The sequence below is a fragment of the Chironomus tepperi genome, unplaced genomic scaffold (genome assembly GCF_022539635.2).
Source record: "Chironomus tepperi strain 1889 unplaced genomic scaffold, CSIRO-AGI_Ctep_v1 contig_393, whole genome shotgun sequence".
Taxonomy (NCBI): Eukaryota; Metazoa; Arthropoda; class Insecta; order Diptera; family Chironomidae; genus Chironomus; species Chironomus tepperi.
This window is the reverse complement of record NW_027226515.1, coordinates 203,172-224,873: the sequence shown is the minus strand read 5'-3', so window position 1 is coordinate 224,873 and position 21,702 is coordinate 203,172. Positions and strand designations below refer to the sequence as shown.

The window sequence follows — 21,702 nt, the reverse complement described above, 5'->3', positions numbered from 1 at the left end:
ACTTTTGCTGAAAAGAGTTTTATAAGATAAACTACGTAAGTGACCTATTTATGGTGTAATTTCTACTGCCTTCCCGTGATCGTATGATTTGAAACAATAACATTATAACTCACGGAAATCTTACAGATTCTTTTATGTAAATTAAAAGTTTTCACCTCCTGAAAAATTTCCTTGCTTCATTTTCTTTTCTTTATTTACTTTAACAAAATCTTTTTTTCTTTGATTTTCTTTTGTTTTATCGTGATGAACATTTGTTGTGTTATTTTTATAGTTTACATTATTTCTTTCGATTTAATGATGTTTATTTGACGTTAACGTACGAAGAAATCTTTCATCAAGTTAGATGAAGATATGAGGAAAATTAAGAAAATAATAGGGAAAGATTTATTGCAAACGAATAAAAATCTTAATGCTAACTTAGTTTTTCTTAATTGTTTAACTTAATGTTTCTACTATTTTTTCTTCAAAGACATTAAAATGTCAACCTCCTGAATCTCATTTTTATGATCTCTATTTAAACGAATGTTCATGATGTGCATTTTAAGACTATTAATTGTTTTATTTTCTAAAATATAAAGTTGACAAAAAATTCATAAATTCAATGTAATTTCATTATCTTTTCAACAAAAATTTTCATCATTTTTACAGTTTAGCATACGAAATTCATTCACTACACGTTTTTGTCATAAAGTTATAATTTTCTAAATAGCTCTTTAAAAAGCAGTATAATCATTATAGGATGATTTCATAAAAATACATGTCAAAATGCACCTTTTTCTGAAGAAAATCTCTAAGTTGATCATTTTAGAAAATTTCTCCTCTCATGATAGACGACAATGAAAGTTCCTCAACAAATGCGTTGTAAATCATGTGAACTGGATTTTTTTTTTATTTTAAAGTATAGCTGTTGTTCCATCTTCACTCCCTTTTCAATCTTTATAATTTATGTTTTGAACAAAATTGAAAAAAGATGCAAAAGAAAAATTATGCGAAGGCTAAGTGGGGTTAAAGACGAGGGTGGAACGAAAAAAGTTTTCTGGACTTTAAAATAAATATATCAGAAGAAAGTTTTCATAGGAAAAAGTCGATACAATTTTGTAATATTTATGACCATTGATGTCAATGGGAATTCTTTGCCTGACAAGATGTTTAAAAAATCCAAGAGAGTTTAATTTAGTTTTTCGTCTTTTATAAATAAGCTTAATGACACTTTTTTAAATATTACTTTATTAATAGTTAAAATAATATTTTAAATTATTTGACATGATAAACTTCTTTATTCATAAATATATATTCAAATCAGACGATACCAATCAATAGTATAATTATTAAAGGAAGATTTCATAAAAATAATAGTATATCAAAATCTTCCGTACTGTGAAAAAGTAAAAGTATTAAAAATCTACCAAAACTGTTAAAAGCTAAAGTAAATAGTAATTATTAAATTAATGCTGTCAATTTGCGACGGTTGGAGTGATGCCAAATTGTAATAAAAATTTTGCTATGAAACCAAGAAAATTTTCTTTTTTGTTATTTTATTTTACGCTTATGGATTTCAGAAGCAAACAATAAAGGTCTCATTACATTAGTTTCATATTACTAGTATTTGTTATTAGGGTTTTAAATTTTGGAATTAAATTTTATGGTATCCCGGAACTCATTACATTTCAAACCCGGGATTGAAATCACTATATGTTACTATCAAATTTTTTAAATACTTGATTTATTAAGATAAAAATAATCATGCAAATGTATAAGTTCTCAAATAACAATTCACTCTTGTCTTAAGGTTTGAATAAAAAAAAAATAAAAAGCCGAAAACTGAAAATAGAAAATGAAAATAAGAATATTGTTTCAGGCAATAAAAAATTTCTTACTCATTTTGAAGCTCATTTTCATCGGCATGCGACATTTTAAGATGCTGAAATATACAAATTTGATGAAAGTTCATGTCAATATATTATTAAATAAATAAAAGTCTAATTTGAAACCTGATTGATATTTTGTATACGCCATTTGTTTTCACTTTTTTCCCTCAAATAGCTGTTGCTAACAGATTTAGATGCCTAGACCATAACTTCTTTCTTTTTCTTTGTCGTAAATTCGAAAAGGCAATGAAAAATGATGAAGATTTTCTGTGGGAAATGAGAGACGAAAATGAAATTTGAGGTTCATTTATTGATTTGCGTTAACAACAGTAAAAATCGACATGATTCTACTCATCAGTTACTTTTATTTTTTTCGGCTTAAATTCTGACATGTATAAAATTTTTTGTTACTTTTTCTCTGAATGATGCCTGATCATCAAACAATATGAAACTGAAATTTCAATTGTTAAAGTCCTATATTAAAAAAATTTGTAATCTGTCTGTCCGTCTGCCTCAGAAATACTTATTCTTAAGGACCACATATTTACTAGTTCTATATCGAATTCAATGCGCCAATGGCAATGATTTAATTATTTTGGTTTTTTTTTGTAAAACAACCCAAAATATTTTTATATAAAGCATTCTCGGAAATTTTTCTCCTCACTCGGTGAAGAAAACAATAAAAGAAAATTTTTATACTCGGCAATAAATCTATAGGAAAACAGAAAGCTACAACAAAAGATTCAGACATAAAAAAATCTTTAAATCTTCAAACATCAAATGTAAGAAAATGAGATGAAAATTTGATGATTTGTAGATTCATGAGTAATGTCTTGTGATTTTTAACGCATTATCTTTACAGAAAAAGACTATTGTTCGTATGTTGTCCGGAGTCTGTAACGTGGTTCACTTAATATTTGCGGATCAGACCAGATGCATGAATGACGTTCGTTTTTTTACATGTACAACCCTAGAAACCTACACTGGCCCTCGGAAAGCCGTTATTATTATTACATATACTTATTTGATTCTGTATTCTGAAAATGCGCTATTACGAGTGGCCATGTTAATGACAAATTATGATGTCATTTTGCCTTTACGCAATCCATCTTGACAGTTTAATTATTTTTCAAACATAAAAAGAAAAAAGATTCTTTGAGATTTAATTTCGGATAAAAAAGAAAAAAAAAAGTAAAAACTCAATATATAAAAGATAATTTCTATTGCGTTATAAATTTTACTATTTTTCTACAGAAACATTTTTTTTTTTTAAAAAAAAAAAACAAGCCCTAATTTTACTATTTTTATTATTGATGATATTGACTTATGTTAATTTACGTTTAAAATCCTAAAAAAATTTTAGCTATTTAATTTGCTCTATATTACATACTCTATTTTTTTTGTCTGACAGACATTTGAAATCTAAATTCTATTTTAAATTGGCATACCACGTGTGTAATGTCAGATGTCACACATTCATATCTTTTTCCTACGAGTTTATTATTTTCTTTGGCTTGTAGCTTCAGCTACTTTGTGTGCATAACGTAAAATGACGAATAAAAAAGTAATTGAAACTAATGCATTTTATTTTTTTTTTTTCTAAAATGCAAGCTACTATGAGAAACACAATTGCATTATTTCATCTTCTTCATCGTTTTATATTCGTCTTGCCCTGTTAAAAATTCATTTTGACTGACAAGATTTTTCGAGCGAAAAGAAAATTTTATAAGATGTGTAGTTTTATTTCTCTTATTCGTTTATACGTAAAATGTTAAAATTAGTATGAGTAGAACAAACTTAAACGCATTTTTTATTTTAAACTGTAATTGTCATCGAGTTTTTGAATTATTGCTCGAATTGTTTGAGTTTTTCTAAATTGTGAATATTTAATTACTAGAAAAAATTAATTTAAACATACCTAGATCAAGATGAGAAGGACAAACAGAAAAAAAATTATATCACATTAAATTCAATCTCTTAAAAAATACTGTAATTTCAAGAAGCAAAGATACAAAATGAAAATAAAATTTATGATACAATGAGTGCATATAAGATTTCCACATAAAGAGTCTGGGAATGATTATTGAGTATATACACATAGAGCGCGCTTAAGAGCCTGAGTCAGAGTTTCTTGTCTATTATTTCTGGCACTGTCCCAAAAATAAAACTAAAAGAATAAAAGGAAATTTTCTTTTCAAAAAGCCAATAAAATAAAAACGCGACAAGCAAGCGAAGCCCAATAAGCAACAGCAGCAGGCTGCAATTTCTCATATCCACATATCGTTATGTCTACAAACTATTGTACAGCTATTCTGCTTCACTTTCAATTTATTTATCGTGCATGAATGAAATTTAAATTATTTAATGTTTATTTGGTGCGACAAAAGGGAATTAGTCATCTCACAAGGGACATAAAGCATATGAAAACTGTTTTCCTTGTCTTGCTTGCCAAGCTTTTGTTGTGACTTTCAGTGTCATTATTGATTAGCTCTTTACTAGTTATTTTTCTCATTCTTTACTAATACGTTTAATATTCTTATTATTTTTTTTTTTTGTAATGAACAATGATATTAAGAATTAAGAATTGGAAAAAATTAAAAATGATTTTGTTTTACTTATTTTTTGTTAAACATGATTAAAAAAAACATCAATGGTTAGCTTCGAATATGTTTTCAAATGAAACCCAAAGATGTATTCGACCGCAAATTACATACTTAAATGTTCAATTGCGTCAAGGCCTTGACATAACATCACACATCAGACTTATTTCTTAATTTGCAAGCACAATTTAATACATAAAAGAAAAAAAAATTAAATAACTTCTAATTCTTTCGAGTTATTACAAGTACACACATGGTTCTTTTTTATTTTGAAAAATTCATTATTTAACAATCAACTATTAACTTATGAGCCATTCATAAGTTATTCAAGTAAATATTCTGTAGCTAACATACAGCATGTGGTTTGTTTAACATTTTTACCATTTTGTGTGCAACCAAAAATGGAATCTTGTCAGGAAACAATTCACTATTATAACCTCTAGTGTTAGATATTAGTCTTCTATCTGTTTTGATTTCAATTTTGTATCATTCAACAGAACGTTAGGATTTCTTAATAATAGTTTCTTTTTTTATTGTATTAACTTATAGTTTATTTTATTTAAAAACATTTTGTGTTGAAATTCTAATTGATACATAAAATTGTAGTAATAAAATATGTGAATATGTTGTAACTTAACCAACACACATTGAATAGCTGCACTCTAAAATCTTTCGCTATAAAAAATAAATCACTGACCCGCAAATGATTTTAAATACATTTATTGTAATTAGATGCATGTTTAACAGCCAGCTCATGGAATACATTCACATTTAAAATGTTAATACATTAATGATCCATCAATGCCATAAGGTTAATCGGCATTTTATGAATTCAATCACATCCAATTAAAATCTAAATTTTTTATGTTATATGATATGTGACTGTATGTGCATTTATTGTTTTACAATTTTTTATTCCCTTCCAAGGCAGTTCTGATAACATTTTTTTTTCTTCACTCATTCTTAATGTGCATGTCCCCTACGTACTTAATGTTTTATTCCAATCTCGACCAGACTTGTTCTTTTTAATGGACATAAAAAATAAAAAAAATTATAAGAATAAATATCAGAACAACATTTTTATTGACAAAAATGTCGCAAAAATAAGATCGCGCTCGTTAAAATCGTAATAAAAAGAAAAAAAAATCTTTCAACATTTTTTCCTTTCTTTTTACGTTCTGACCGTTAATGCATTACAAGTGAATTTTATGTGATTTGGGGATACAATAAATGAGTGTAAGAGAATGAGTCGGGAATCTGAAAAGAAGCGTTGAAAGTGTTGTGATAGATTTATAAACAAAGTTTTAAGTTTGTGATGTTTGTGATGATTTTTTTAGCTATATTTTCAATCCAACTTTACACAAGTTTCCAAAACAATACTTTACTCAACAGAGACATTCCTATGTACATTTTGATAGACTTTTGCATCACATCTTCAGTATTGCATGAATTGCATACATAAATATATTTACGTCTGAAGTCCATCATTCCATTTAAGACTTTTCTTTAAAAAAGGCTTCTCGTTTTTTATCGTTGTTTCTGACGAGTTTCCTTATTGAGAGAGAGTTTCGGTTCATAAATTGCTGGTAATGTTTACAGAATCTATACAAAAAGTCGATGCTTAATGGGTGAAGAAAATTTTTTCTGCTTAAGTTAAGTTTTTTTTATTTTGCGTCATGTTGAGTGAGTAAGTGCGGTTCATTTGCCCTGGTTGATCATCAGTTATGGGCATAGCAAAATTGTCTTATCGGTAGGTTGAACTCGTTCAAGGACATCAATTATTTTCAACTTGCTCTTTTTCGTTGTTTTTGTTGTAAAATAAATTGCGCATAAGCAATTCACAAATCTCTTTAAATCTTTTACAATTAACTTGACACAATTGCACTGTATATAGTAATCCAGACAACATTTCATCCATATCACACATGATTATCATGCTACTTTATACAGAGGTTGAAGCCAACTCGTTTTTGGTGGATAAAGTCGATTAATGATTATTTGCTTAGTAGCAACATATAAATATGTTTTTAAAGAATTGGTGGGATATATCGGATAGTAGAAGTGAGTTTACTTTTGGTAACTAAAAAGATTAAGAATCTTAAGAACTAAATGATCTTAAATAAGATTTAAAAGTCTACAGAAATACTCTAAAAAATAAAAATATTGGATGTAAACTCCCTAACCTTACTCCCCAACAATACATAAGGTTACAAAGCTTTAATTTAAATAAATTATGTGCATCGTGAAATCAATATGTATTTAGATATAAGAAGGTTCTCGTTTCTGAAAAGTGTGTGTTGTGCAGCAACAAGTCTTGGCACTTTTATCATAAAATATGTTTCTTCCTTCTTTTGCTTGAATTCTTTTTTTATATAGCTGAATAGAGAGAATGAGAAACGAAAATTGTCATTCAAAGCCACATAAAGCAAACATTTTCATGCAAATGAAAATTTTAATTTTATATTCAGACTCTATTTTATTATACCAGAGAATTTGTAGGAGCAAATTACCGTATCACTTTTCTACAATTAATTCTGTTAGTTGAATTATTATTATTGATAGTATGTGTGGTTAATGCTATAATTGAGTGGGAGTGAACTAAAGAGAGAAAAATTGATGATGACTCATCTTTCGGATTTCATGCTTTTGACTTTTCATTAGTTGAAATACATAATGTAAATTGATGTTCTAAAGTGAAATATTGATTGGAATATCTGTGAATATTTGAGAAGTAAAAAATGGTTATGAACAATAAATTATTTTGCTTCTGGGATATAAACAAATTTTGCTTAATTTTATTCTAAATTTTTTAGTATTCCTTTTGTAAAATCGATATTTCTCATATTTGCCAAATGATTGAGAAAACAAAAATCATATAAACAATTTTGGAATATCTAGAGATTTTACTAGCAAAAGCTTTTCACAATAAATTGGCCAGAAATATTTTTTGAGTCCTTTATATATTATTAAATATATCTCAATTTCCTTTATTTATAACAAAATTCTTTTTAACTTTACATAAAAACCCCATTCTTCTTTTCTATTACGTCAATGCCTCTTCACTCTCAATTAATTTCTCGAATAAGGGAAATGACATTTGAAGACTTGTATGTCTTCAACAAGTGAATGAAAATGTCGCCAACAATAAAAACGAATTAACTTCAAACCAGCTTTGATTTAACCTCAATATCAGTTGTAATTGATCAATATCTGTAATTGATTACACGAATGATTTTGTCACATTCATTAAAGCAGATAAATTTGATACTAATTGGGAATGGTGCAGACAAATTGATGAGATTTTTTCGATGATGCAATTATGTTTGCTATAAAGACATGACTAACGAATGTTAAATTTTAGAAAAAAAGGATATTGGGTATTAGACAACATTTGGGTTTAAATAAGCAAATGTTTACATAAATATTTTAATGAAGCACACTAACTTTTCTTATTGATTAATATATTTGCTTATCTGGTAAACACCTAAAACAACAGAAGCTTAATGATTATAAACCACTATCTATATGATAATATAACTTTGGCAATTTGTGGCAAAAAGCACAACCAAAATTAGAATTTCATAATTAATTCATAACTTTTCGATCGTATCAATAAGTTTATGATATCATAAATATAATTGCCTCATGATTTATAAGAAGAATAAATATTTCATCCCATTAAAATTTTATATTATCTGAAATAAGAGAAAAAATAAAACAAAAGAAATAATTGAAATGAAGTTATCCTATAGACTTCCTCAATCATATTATTCTCTTGATTTTCCTTTCTTTCATTTCCTTATGCAATATATGAAGAATTTTTTTTTTCTCTTTTCCGATAATGATAAATGCGTGACCATAATGTGTAGAGTAAAAGAAAGCAAATAAATCAAATTTATCTCATCTGTTTTGACCTTTTTATATGCATCTGCATATATTATATGAATTATTTTGTGTTATGGTTCGAGGGAAAAGTGTTCTATGCCGGCAACATGCGGCGACGATGGCAAAACGTATGCGTACATTCATCATCCATATAGATTGAAAAATTATACTTACTTATTCATTGTCCAATCTATTGAAAATAATAAAAGTGTTGATGGCTGCTTGAATGAATTCTCTAAAAGATAAAATAATACGAAGAAAATTTATACAAGAACCTTTGCTATGAACGGTCGATTTTTTTTTGATTTTTGCCTTTGTGACTTTTAATTTTTTTTTCCTTTTTATATAAATTTAATCGGTCATCTATAAATAATCGTTGCAATATGCCTGCTAGGTATGTCTGTCGTTAGTCCATTTACATTGATTCAATCACCATCATGTTGATGTACAACAACAAATAACAGATAAGATGATTATTTAATTTTCCGTTTAAGTGAAAGTGAATCATAATATAACGTAATAATAATAATAATAATGGTAATTATTTGTTAAAGTTTCTTCTTGTAGAATTCTGGAAAAAATTCTTATAAATTTTAAAGATTATTTAATTATAATTCAAAGATGTGCACAAACAACTTTATTTCACACACAGAATTTTCTTTTTTTCTAAAATAACTGAATGAATACTCACATTGGCAAATGACGGATATGTGAAGGTGCATCATAATTTAATGCTAAAAGCATTGGCATTTTATATTTCTCTAATTTTCTCACGGAAATATAGTTTTGTTTTGAATGCAAATAAATTTTACTGAGCATCGCGGCTGATCTTCTACAAACGACCAGACAAACCGGAAAAGTTCTCAATAGACTGTAAAACCTAATATATGCAGCACAAAATTTATACTTTACTTTTCTCTTTTCGTCTCTTTCCTTTGGAAATTTTTGCTGGCATTGAATTATTATTTTCTTATATTTGTGGTGATACTATTTGTTAATGCAAATTGTAAAGTAATCATATAAACGCACATTTTGAGAAAATATTTTAAACTAGTAGTAAAGTTTGAATGTTTTTATTTGATTGTTTACATTTAAAGATTTCACAAGAAAATATGAAAAATCACATGTATGAATAGAAAACAAAACTATGCAGTTGATAAATTTTACGCGTATGTTTTATAAAAAAAAAATAAAAATTTAACGAATTGTGGTAAAACATTGTATCATTTGAGTCTTGTTTAAAGAAAATCTCCTTCATTATGATTAATTTACAGAAGAGAACAAATAACAAAATTTTGTTGAGTTTAATTTTAGGAGCATGAAAATTTCTGTTCAAAGACGTGAATACGAGTAAAAAAACTTATGTTGTAAGGCGACGAAATACCATAAAAATATTAACTTCTTTAAAGACGCTTCCTCAATATAACATTTTTTTTCACGCTTAATTGTAATTTAATTTAATCTCTATTTATTGTGGAAAAAAGTTTTCACTGTTAGTTTTTTTTTATTCAGTTATTGCAAAAAGTTGATTTTTTTTAGTAAATAACATGTAATGTAGATAATAAGGTTTTACACCGAATTCGCACATGTTTGCACATGTTCATACATTCAACTCTTGCTGGTAAAAAGGCGTTTCAACCTACAATATTCTCTTAATTTTTCACTACTTCTCTATAATACAAATATTTAGATGATGTATAGCTTAATTCACAGGCAAAGTACTAATGTAAAGCAGAAGAAGAAAATAAAAGAACACAAAGAAAAACTTCGCGTACTCTAAAAACTGCACATGTGTCGATGTTGGATAAAATTAGTAGAAAAGCAAAGTTTACTTTTAATACAGATGAGGTTTCATCATAGTCTAATAGTTACTTACATTTTCACTAACTACACTCTAGCATTCCTTCGTTCTCTTCCGATTACCAAATAATGAAAATTGAAAAAATAGATGAAATTTTTATCTATCGTGCTTACGAAATTTTTTCATCGTAATTGAACGTGATTTTTATGCATATATCGCAGAAGAAAATAGCAGAAAAAAGTTAAGATCTGAACACTAAGATTCTGTCAACAAGTAATGGAGTTAATTGAAATCGGACCCCCTAGTAAAGTTTTCTGACTACGCCGCTGCTTCTACAAATCCAACTTCTGTTTTGTTTTCAATTTTTAACAAATTTTTCATATAATTTTTTAGTACTCCTAAAAATTCAACTTGCTTGGGGTCTCCCCAGTAAAATTTACTGGCGTCGTCCCTGATTTAAGTATCACTTTTAGAAAATGTGACGGAAATGTATAGTATGACGTCAATCAATTTAAAATGTGCGTCATTTTAAAAGATTATTTGTCTACTATTTTCTAAAATAATTTTTCAATATCTGGTTTCCCAATAATCGTTGTTGTTAAGTATAAAATTCATAACCTTTAATCATTCATGTCAGATTCAAGTAAATTTTTGTTTATTTATTTATTCTTAAATAATTCAAATTTGTAATTGAATTATTTATTTAAATATAACCACATTGAAAGAGAGTTTGCATACTATCAAATTCAGCATTTTAGCAGTAAATAATTTTATTTTAGACAAAATTCTTTAGGATAACTCAAGTATATAAAAGTTTCTTATTCGTTTACTAAATTCCTTAACATCTTTCATATGAAAATAACTTCAACATCTTTTAATTAAATTTTATGAAGCTCAACAAAAGGGAAACCGAATCTGACTACATAAATACCGTTCTACTCCACCTTTACGTAGTTAATTTTCGTAAGAATAAAGGAAGTTAAAGTTCCTCTATCAAAAACATTTTGTGGTCATAAATTCTCAACTTTCATTTCCTTGAATTCTATTTTTATTTTCCCTACAATGTTATTCGTAAAACACAACTTTATTGTATAAACACAAAAAAAGTTTTTCCTCTCTTTTATGCTATGATGTGAACGCATCATCAAATCACGGTTTATACATTGTAAGTATTACATTCATAAAAGTTACTAAACATTTCACCTAACATCAATACCACACTCTGAAATACCTGGACCCTTAATTTCACTTCCTTTTAATTTTCGAGCTTATTGATAACATTTTGGAAAAATTTTCATTGTTGCTACACATTTTGGTTGGCTAACCTAAATTGCTGAATATTAAAACGGCACACACAAATTTATTTTAGAAAATGCGTTCACTCAAACTTAGTTCTAGAACAATTTCTTTCGTTTTTAATTTTTCTCTTACAATATGTGTGTCTCAGGGAGGAGGACTTTTGGGGACTCGAGCCCCTAACTTGTTTTAAACTTAGTAAAAAATTTTCTTAATTCAAAAATATTTTATAACTACATTTTACTATTGTTTAAGAACATTTAATCTACGTAGGCACGTGTACATTTTTTTCAACTTGTATAAAAAAATTGAGAGGAAAAAAGTCTAATATTTACTTTACGTTGTTGATACATCAAATAGAGCTATTGGTAAACCGTTTACTATTGAATATTAAGATTTTATGTATTGAAAAATGCATGAGTTTTCTGAGTTAGCTGTGTAATGACACGAATGTGCCATAACAATGTGTGCAGAAACAAGGGATTCTTAGAAATTTGATATATTTTTATATCCTAAAATGAAAATTCCGTATTTGACACAGCGAAGGAAAATTATTTTATGAAGCAATTTATTAAATTTACTTTTCTTTTAAATTGACAACTTCAAAATTTTAAATCATCACTGTCTCATCAGTATGAGTATCATTCTCACTTCCTCCTTGCTCAGCCGTTCATTTGTTCAATTGTCGACGTTCTATATCTTAATATTATTTATTATATCATGATTAATTCTCATCTCATTTATGTTTCTTTATATCGTTCATCGCCGTCTATCACATCACCATCGTCAAAGTAGATTCTCCTTCACAAACGATTCGAATTTTTTTTTTTTCGAAAAGAAAAGATTTTAAGTGAAAATTTCTCATTTTTCAGTCTGAAACATAAGAAACTAAACATTGAAGAAATATATAAATAGAAACAGAAGAGAAAGAATTTTTTAAATATCTTTCGTTATTGTTGCCGGGATTTCATGCCTCAATTTCCAATAAACTAGTTGCTCTCATTCCTATTTTCTTATTTTAAACACAAAATTTTTTATTATATCCCGATAAAAATGGCTGTTCTGCATTATTAATTTTTTGTAAAGCTAGTTTTAGTAACTTTTTTTAAAGGTTGATTTCTCCTTTGTGTTCATAGAGGAATTGATTTTAAATAAGCTTGCAAAATACTTTAAAATAAGCTCTTATTTTTTCCGGGATTTTTTTTCTCAAATAAAGAATTTCCCGAAAATTTGATCTATTATGACTTAAAATAAAATAGTCTGATGTACAGATTTATAGATTCATCTTGTGAAAGAAAAGAAAAATGTGTGTGTGTATGTGTATCATCTACAAACAGCATAAACTAAAACAGATTGTGAAGGAAAATTTGTGTAGTAACAAGAGCTATTTGTGTATTGTGTGCTACGACGACGAGACTTTGACTTGAATGGAAAACTTTGAAACAGATGTGAAAATAATTTTCCAACTCAGTCATAATACGAAAAAAAAAGAAAATAGAAAGGAATACGATTTTCATGCCATTCTGTAAAATTGAAGAGCATTATTTTTCTCCTGATTCTCTCTATTAGAAGTCTTCTCAGAGAAAAGTTTTTACTCTCGTAACTTGTTACTTCGATTTTTTTTACTCTCGTATTAAAACATTGAAAAATAACAACAAAACATTAAGCATCAAAAACATGCGAACATGTGATTCGATTTTTCTCCTGCTTTTATTTGTGTAATTTTACAGAATTTCACTTCTATTTGTGCAATTCTACAGAACTTTACGAAAGTTGGTGTTATGATTTAGATTTGAAATGTCTCAACATTTTTTTCTAATATATGTTCTTAGTAACCTATTTAAATTGGAAAAATTAGAAAAAAAAAATAATTATAAAAACTTTAATTTAGATTTTTTTCAATGAATAAATTAATTAAGAATTAATTCATTGCAAATTATATTTTACTCTGCAACATATACAAATAAAATTAAAAATATCAGCATTATTAAAACACATGAGTTTACATCAACATTGAGACTTAAGCAATATCCAAGTGACAATCGCGCTCAAAACATTCTCTCTTTCTCAAAATTCACTCAAACAATTGTAATGAGAAAGAGGCAAACTATGAGTGTGCTCCAACATTTCCACAATCTTTTTTATATATTGTTAATTCAATCGATGAACAACTTTTAGTCTTTTGCGACCAACTGTCGGAGATTGTTATCGTCAAATTTGTTCACGGGCGGTGAAGTTTAAAAATTATAAAAATAAGAAAAAATATTTATAAAGAAAAAAGTGGATTTTTTTGTTAAATGTGAGACAAAAAAAAATTGAAGGAAATAAAAGAAAATTTTTATATTTTTTCTTGTTACGAAAAATTACAAAAAGTCGAAAAAAAAGGAAAAAAAAAAATTATAAGCGAGAAATTTTTTGTTGTACTTTTCTTTATTTTTGTGTGCTCATATTAGCGGTTTAGTGGCACGAAAATTTCTGTGACGTTATCGTAAATAATTTCTCAGTGCGTGAATAAGAAAATTGTGTTGTGACTTAACAGTGACTCGAATTTTTGTTGTGCATTTATTTATCGTAAGGAGTTTGACATATAAAATAAAAAAAAAATCTATCAAAATATGAAAATTATGTTATGCGGCAGTTTTTGAAAGGAAGGAAAAAAAATTTTCGGCTGCCGTTGCAGCCTTAAATTTTGATTGTTCCACATTTTTTTACCTCATTCATTTCGCAAAAAAAAAATAGTGAAGGGAAAATTTACGGGTTGGTGGAAAAACGCCCTATATATGCCATGCTATGTTATGTTGTGAATGAGGAGGGAGCAGCAAAAGTGGAAAAATATCGATTTCCATGAATTTTTTCCTTCCTTTTCTGCTGAAAATGCTTTTTCTCTCTCACAACTCTCAACTCGACTCGTTTGCCTTTCTTCTTTTCACTTTTGATATTTATTCATCTAAAATATAACATAAAATGTTGTTACTGCTGATGTTCAAAATAAAGCAAAAGTCCTTTAGACACAAAAAAAAAACAAATATATTGAAAGGAAACGCCGTAGTTAAGTGAAAAATTCTTTCTCGAAATAGAAAGCAATATTATACAATAAATCTAATATTGCCATATCCAACAAGTGACAACAATTGAGATGAATCATTTACTAAATTATATGAGCACACTAGAAATCTTTTATCGTGTGTTCTTAAATGAATTATAATATTAAAAATAAAGACTCAAATGCTTGAAATTTCCATTTTCATTTAAAAATATTTTTGGCATGTGTTTTACGTGTGAATGCATTTAAAAATTTTATTCAATCAGAAATTCAACCTTTTTGATGTTGCGAATTAAAACCTCTTTTTCTCTTGCGTACCAAGAAAATCTATTTTTACCCACTTTTCAACAAACATTCGATCGGAACTATACAATCAATCGTCATGTAGGTTTCGTATTATTTATATATTGATAGTGATGTGAATGAGAATAAATAATGAAAAGTGTCAAGAGTGTGGATGAGTTTTTATTTTTAAAAGAAAGCATGTTGAGACGAAAAAGGGACCAAAAGAACTTTTAAATATTTCATAAATATGATTTTTCAACTATCTTAAGCTAATGTTCGAGCACACATTGATATGATGAATGAAAAGAGAATAAACTGTGAAAATATAATTCTGTTGTTGCTAATATTCATCTACGTTATGAATGAATTTTTCTATATTGATATAGCTTTTATTGCCTATGATTCTTTGTAATATTTTTTTTTCATGATATGATGTGTTGTCACTTACAAAACGAGATCGAAACCGTTATATGACAAAACTTAGAAAATTCATATAATCTAGTGAGTGGACTGATCAATTATGTCCCTCAATCAGAGAAATAAATTTCCTGCTAATTTCAATTCAATTTTTTAAGATACTGAATTAAATACCGCGTTTTTTGAAGATCTTCTTTTCAATAACAGCAAAAAAATATTCTGAGTACATAAGCAGCAATCAAGAACATTTCTTTTCTCAAATGCGTTTTCATTGAATTTGTCATTAATGAAATATATTTCCTCCATTCTTCAAAAAAAAATTACTGAAAGAAAAAAAATTATAAGAAGTGATTTGAATTTTTGTCATTTTTTTTCTTTTTTTTTTTTGAAAAAAGTAGGAACGAGAAAAATTGAATTACATTTGATGGATTGAGTATGGAAGAGAAAAGTCTTTTGTTGAAGTCAAATCGAATCTTCTCTTATTTTCAATACGTAAAAATTTGTTTTGAGTAATGGGAAATGAATAAATAAAGCAGTTGTTTAACGTGCTCGTGCAAATCTTTCTTTTTTTCTCTTTTCCTCATCGATGACATATTTTTCAGATTTTTCTTATCGTTTGCTTTGAAAAGACAAAAGAATTTTCTAATTAAAGAAATTCAAAGTTGATGAAGAAGAAGATATGAATTCCTTGAAACATTTCCAAGAAGTTGCAGCTATTAAATAGAAAGCTTCAAAGTATTTTGAATTTATTCATTCTGATTTATTTTAAAAGATTAATTTTGAAAAAAGTTATCATCTTGCAAATTTGATTTTTATGATTTGCAAAAATTCCATACGAACAAAACTAGAACAAATGGAGAATAATCCAAATAGCTCATCAATATTCCCAAGAAATAAAATATATTAAAGGATATAATAATTAAAAGAAAATTTATCAATTTCACAAAAGCTTTCGTAGCCAATAATGGATTTGATGAATGTTGAAATTCCCACAGCGATTTAATTGTGTGATATTTTCAATTAATTTTGAACAAAAATGGATGCGAAAATAATTTTTTGCTCTCCTTTTCATGACCATTTCAATTATTTTGCTCAGGAATTATTCATAAGTTACATCAAGTGGTCAGATTTGATTCCTTAAAATTATAAGCTGTTTAAAAAACACATATATTATTTAAAAAGCAAAACTTTAGAGATTTAAAAGGTGATTTTTTTAAAAAAAAAAAAATAAACATTAAATTCGTATGATAATCAAATGTTTCTGAAAATTGATTTAGGACCAAGATGCGCCGTGACACCTAAAAGTTTGGTCAACACTTCTGTGAAGTAGATATTATGAATTATTAAAATAGCATTTTGCAAAAGTTTTGGTTATTTGCTCAAGGTTATGGACACATAGTTTAGAGTCTCCAATTTCATAGTGAAAAATTCACAAGGTTGAGCTAATTCAAAAAGTGAATAAAGTGTCGAAAAATGAAAATGCTGAGATTTGAAGCTTATAAAGAAAGCTGAAATACTGCAAAATTATTGCATGATATCTGACTCTGATATTACAATGCTTTGTATTTATTTAAATTTATTTTTATTTACACATTTTTACATTCAGAGCACGCATATAAATTTGAATAAAAGTAGCTGTAATCCGAGAGAAGAAAATTTTTATATTTTTGAGTGGAAAATTCTGTTACGTAAATGTAAATAAAAAATTTTTTACGGTCGGTGAATTGTTTAAGGGTTTGTAAATCCAGAAGTTAATTCAGAATTTTTAAAGATAAGTACATTTAATTGAATGCATCCGAAACTTCAAATCATAAACTCAATGATATTCATAAAAAATTAATATAATCTTTAGAAACATATTTTGCATTTCTCCCTTATTTAATTGTGACATTATTTAAGATTTTTCAATTAAAAATTCCGCGCCTTTTTTTACCAGACTAAATCCAAAGGAAAAAGATTGAAAGAAATCATTAACACGACTTATTTTTTTCTTTTCATGTGCAGAATAATTCTTTTACACTTGTTGTTCTGTCACTTGAGTCAGCAAAAATCTCTTCTGTCTCTCGTTTTTCTCCTCCCTTTTCTTATGCTACTTCAACGTTTAGAGCAAAAGAAAATGACTACAGAAGCTGTCTAATGTAAGAAATAATAAAAGAAAACTAAAATACTGAACCTCAAAATATTTTTTTATGATTTTTCTAATTTTAAGGTATTAAAAATTGACACTTTTGTTTAGTTTTTGTATCACTGAAATTTCGGACATCATAAAGGTTGTATATTTTTCAGCAATTAAATGATATTATTGAGGGGGAAGCAAAATATGTCAGATATTGCTGAAAAATTAAAATATTTTGACTGTAATTTAGCAGCATTTTAAATGTTAAGAACTTCTCTTTTTCGTTTGTGAACAGAAAGAATTGAGAATCATGCACATTCAACAGGCGCAATAAAGATTTATCTCCTACCAATTCCATATAATATGTGAAGTAGACTTTATTTTTTTGCCAAAAAAAGTTCTTTTTTTCTCTTCTTTCTTCCCTCATGTTTCATTTGCAATTCCATTGCCAAATGATTATAAAGTTGAAATAAAATTTTGGAATTTCGGTTTATTCTACTTTAATCGTGTGTGGCTCTTATGAGAAGGTAAAGAATCAAGAAGTTCTTATAAAATACAACAAAAGAAGGGAGAAGAACATGATAAATTACATTAATATTCGAAAAGAAATCGAGATTTGTTGCCATGGTTGCAAATACAATGCACAACAATATGTTTTTGTGCCACAGATAAAAAAGTGAAGCTAAAGAAGAAGAAAAGTTGAAAAAAAAATTGCTAAAAGTTGAAAGGGAAAAGACGGTTATGATGCCAAGGTTTTCATGGAATTCATCTGAACGCCCATAAGCAAGGAATGGTAATATTTTGAAAACCGAAATTTGTGCTGATTTCGTAAAATTTACTATATTTATTTCACCAAACGAAGTTATAAAATATTATGTTTCTTAAAATATCTTCATTGCAAATAGTTTTAATATCTTGAAAGATAAATTTTTATTGCTTTTACAAAATGATCAAAAATCTTTCCCTTGTTCCATAAAAAAAGAGAGTTACTCTCAATACTTCTATAAGGCTCAACTTTTTTATTATTCTTGTTTTCAACACACAAAAAAGAGTGAACATGACAATGATGATGATGATGATGATGATGGTTAAAAGTAAAAGTTTATGATGTGAATGTTTAAATAAGTAGCGGATATTGTGGGTAAATTGTCGCGTTATGTCTATAACATGAAGCTAAAAGTGTATAAAATATATGTTTTGCTCGGTATTTTACCGATATTTTTTCATTTGTACCTCGGTGAAAAAATATAATCAAATTTTAAAAATTAATCTAATGATGATAGATTTCAATTTATTTTATCTTAAGAATTGAGAGATTTTAATAAAAGCGTGTTTGAAAACAAACAACGGAGAAATTATTTCAATCTTAAATCCTCGGCAATTTTTCTCTTTCAACGACACAATTAAACAAATTTGTCGCCGAGAAAATTAATATCTCTTAATTAAGAAAACTTTGACAATAAAATTCACACATTGAAATGACCACTAAAATTTTATAAATGCTTCACAGAAAAAATGCACAATAAAGTGTTGAATGACTTTTGGCAAGAAATCGAGTGAGATAAAATATATATTATTTCTCATCGTTAACGACAAACGCATTAACTTTCTTCATACCCACATACACACAAAACGGGGAAAAAGCTTTAATGCTGAATAAAAAGTATTCTTCATAAATTATGGGTTGGAAAATCTCGTAATAAGAATTTCAACAGTATTTTACATTAAATCTTCAAATATACAATATTTCTCATTCGAATGTCTAAATGAAGAAGTTGTTTTATAATGCAAGTTTTTTATTTTATCACATGCGAAAAATACATTTTATCTAGTTTGTCTAGACGTGTGGATGCTCCAAAAAAAATGTTGAAAATTTCATCGTGTTATTGAGGGACATAAACGCATTTTTGCTCAACAATCAGTAAATCATTTCTCTTTCTAGGTATATTTTATAAAAAACAAAGCTAAAAACTCACGCCTTATCCAGCCGTTCAAAGTAAAATTAAAAGCATAATTTTTTCAATAAAGCGCTAAAAATTGTTATAATACAAATTCATTTTTCTTGATCTGAAGTTGATTGAAAATTGAGAGCAAAACTCACATCTTTACCAAATTCCACACATTGATGCTAAGCTTTCGAACAAATTAAAGATTTGTTAACATATGTTAATAAAATTTACGTTTTTAACATTTCTTCTTATTTAACTTGATTTATTTATATTAGCCGTTTTTGACAGTTTTGAGAAAAATCTTTTGTTAAATGTTATTTGGAATGATGATGTAATGTGTGAATATTTTTCAAGATTAAATTAAACAATCACTTAATAATAATCGTTAAAAATTTAATTTCACCTTCTTTTAATTCATCATCGAATTAGTATTTTTAATCAGTATAATTAAATTGTCTCAATAAAAATTCAACAAAATCCTTGTAAACTCAAAAATCCTTGTTTTTTCTCCATCATTATTTTAATTTATTACCAAAAATACCACAAAAGGTTCATCAAACCATATGGATTTTTCAATAACACACTTTTTTTTAATACCTTCCACTTCCAATTAATTTGTGATTTTTATTTATTGGAATATTTCACTATCTACTTTGAAGATGACTAAATAAAATTTATTACTAACAATTCGCTAATTGCATTACGTCAATACTTTGTTATGAAAATAAAGTTAAGCAGAGAAAGAAAGAAAAAACTCTGTTGAATAAATTAGCGGTGTTGATAAGTTGATTGAAATTTTGTATATAACATTACGAATTGATTTTTAAACGTGTTGTTAGAAAATATTTGAATAAAAATATTATAAATTAAGTACAAAGGTGAAATATTTTTGAGATGAAACCTAGTTTGGCGTACAATTTCCTCAACTACACATTAAAAAAATATATTATCTATATATATATATATAAACTTAATATAAGAATTTCTTCTCTCCTTTAACCAAGGAGTTTCTCCCTACTTTACTCACAAAAATCATTGAAAACTTACAAGTCTAGAAATTTTTCAAGAATAAAACTCCATTAAAAACAAAATGAATTAAATAGTATTTCAAACATCACCTTAATTAGTCGGATTGTCCTTGCATTCAGTTGCTTATTAAATGCAACTTTATTTTACACACATTCTTTTCTAAGTAAAACTAGCAAGAAAAGTCGCAAAATATGATGATTAAATATTGCGCAACAAATCTAAATACTAATACATGACTCATGGCTATAAATCGATAGTCACATGATGCTGATGAATACACTCATTGCTTGATGTTCCGTCAAAAATAACAAAATAAAAGGAAGGAAAGTAGAAAACAGCAGTTAAAATGACAGGTTTTAAATACTTTTCATTAAAATATTCTCACATTGCAGTATTCAATTTAAATGACGGTTTGTTGAATATTAGAGGAAGAAGAGGCAAAAAGCTGGCACGAAATTTTGCTCAAAAAACGTGCATATTGCATGTGTTCTATAGAAAAAAAATCTTTTAACGAATATGCACATCTCATTTTGATTATCATAATCCACTTTCAAAAAATTTAACATATATTTTAAAAATATTCTTTTACTCTTTCTTTTTGTATACCGTATGTATATGTTCATCTGTGGAAATGAATATGAAATATATTTATGCATACATAAATGAGTTTTAATTAGGCAAGAAGTGGTTCAATTGATTCTCTATTCCTTGCTTTGTGAATTGCACATTATTTAAATATGATGACAATTTTGATGATTAAAAATGAAATTATTTTCCTTCGAATTTCCTTTATTTAATTTAGATAAAATAATTTTGAAATATAATTCGCACCACAGTATTCAGTAATAAAGATTATCATAAAATTCATATCACTTTTCATAAAATGTTGAAACAAAAATTTTCCTTTTTTATTCTTTTCACTTTTTTTTTCCTTTGCTTCGCCTTAAAAAATATAGTTGCATACGTTATGACACACTTTCCTCATTTCATGTTCTGAATGGTGTTAGTTTTTTTTATTGTTTTATTATCACATTTGACTTGATATTTGTGTGTCATCCCTAAATATATCTACACATACATGAAAATGCATATTGGAGTGTTTTGTTACCCCAATTTTTAATTTCAAACTTGTTGTTGCCTTTTTATAATATCATTTTATACATTTATTATATTATTAAACTATTTTTTAAAGTTTATTTTTATTTTATTCTACATCCTAAAAAAAATTAATGGTAGAAAACAAACACTTTTTGGCGAAAAATATGTTTTCTAAGGTGCTTCTTTTGAAATTTTGAAATTAACATGATTCTATATATCCATATAAAAAAGCAAAGCATCAGTAAATTGTAAACTGAAGATCCTCCTCTCAAGAAAAAGATTTTATCAGGGATTTATTTTTGGCCAGCTTAAAAT

General features: G+C 26.9%; 1 protein-coding gene and 1 long non-coding RNA gene across 5 annotated transcripts in view; one reads left to right on the top strand and one right to left on the bottom strand.

The window, feature by feature from the left end:
- LOC139096510 (pseudouridylate synthase RPUSD2-like) overlaps positions 1-21,702 on the top strand; it is a 93,857-nt gene that overhangs the window by 20,629 nt on the left and 51,526 nt on the right. For 3 of the 4 annotated variants that reach the window (XM_070648238.1, XM_070648239.1, XM_070648237.1), the window contains exon 1: positions 13,618-14,021. The exons of the other annotated variant lie outside the window; for it this stretch is intronic. The gene's annotated coding sequence lies outside the window, so the exon portion shown is untranslated. Of the gene's footprint in view, positions 1-13,617; positions 14,022-21,702 lie in introns of those variants that run through there. 4 annotated transcript variants of the gene reach the window in all.
- On the bottom strand, positions 1,457-3,543 carry LOC139096488 (uncharacterized). Its single transcript, XR_011544979.1, has 4 exons — positions 3,317-3,543; positions 1,992-2,135; positions 1,878-1,921; positions 1,457-1,821 (listed from the first exon to the last, which is right to left on the bottom strand). It is a non-coding gene; the product is annotated as an uncharacterized lncRNA (long non-coding RNA).